Below are 684 nucleotides of genomic sequence, written 5' to 3' on the forward strand. Positions count from 1 at the left end.
ACCGCCAACTGGACCAAGCCAAAGCCTTATCATTGGAATTAAATTCCTGGAACTCACCATGACTTGAACTAAGCATTTTATTGCAATCTTTTCGTGATGGAGAAATAGTAATAGTAAAGCTAAAAATCCATGGGCAAGAATAGTTAATTACCCTGCAAAAAGTAAAAAATATAAATAAATAATTTCGTGCAGGTCTTTGTGTAATTCATTGCCTCTAAAATGCCTAATCTTAAGGAGTTTCTTTGCTGGACCCTTTACCTCTTCTAGTGAGAGCAGTTAGTAACAGTAGGAGGGAGAGGGGGAAATCAAAATATAAATATCTCTACCCTGGGGTTTGGTAACTACATTCGGGAAGACTGGAGCTCCGTGAAGGGTCTCGGAGTAGTGCAGTTGCCTCTGAGCGTTGTCATACTAGAATGTAGCTGCACCATCTGCCACGTGCTATTATCACATGAGCTATAAATTACTATTATATGGCACCCAAGCCCAGGCTGCTCTTTTTGAAAGTAAGTGAATTTGTTACACAAAAAATTAACTAAAACATGCTCGGTTACTATTCTTGTCTTGGAAGCAATCGTATATATTCTACGATGAGTACCACTGCGAAGTCTGCAGAAATCTGCAGGTCTGATTTCTAGACCGATTTTTCTGAACACCACCGGGATTATACCAGGCGATATAATT

General features: G+C 39.5%; 1 protein-coding gene across 1 annotated transcript in view; it reads right to left on the reverse strand.

The window, feature by feature from the left end:
* Positions 1 to 684, reverse strand: part of LOC119587732 (protein argonaute-2-like) — a gene marked incomplete in the record, with an annotated part of 19,396 nt that overhangs the window by 2,450 nt on the left and 16,262 nt on the right. The window contains 1 exon segment of the mRNA XM_037936419.1: positions 4 to 674.

This window comes from Penaeus monodon, chromosome 23, assembly GCF_015228065.2.
Source record: "Penaeus monodon isolate SGIC_2016 chromosome 23, NSTDA_Pmon_1, whole genome shotgun sequence".
Classification (NCBI taxonomy): domain Eukaryota; kingdom Metazoa; phylum Arthropoda; class Malacostraca; order Decapoda; family Penaeidae; genus Penaeus; species Penaeus monodon.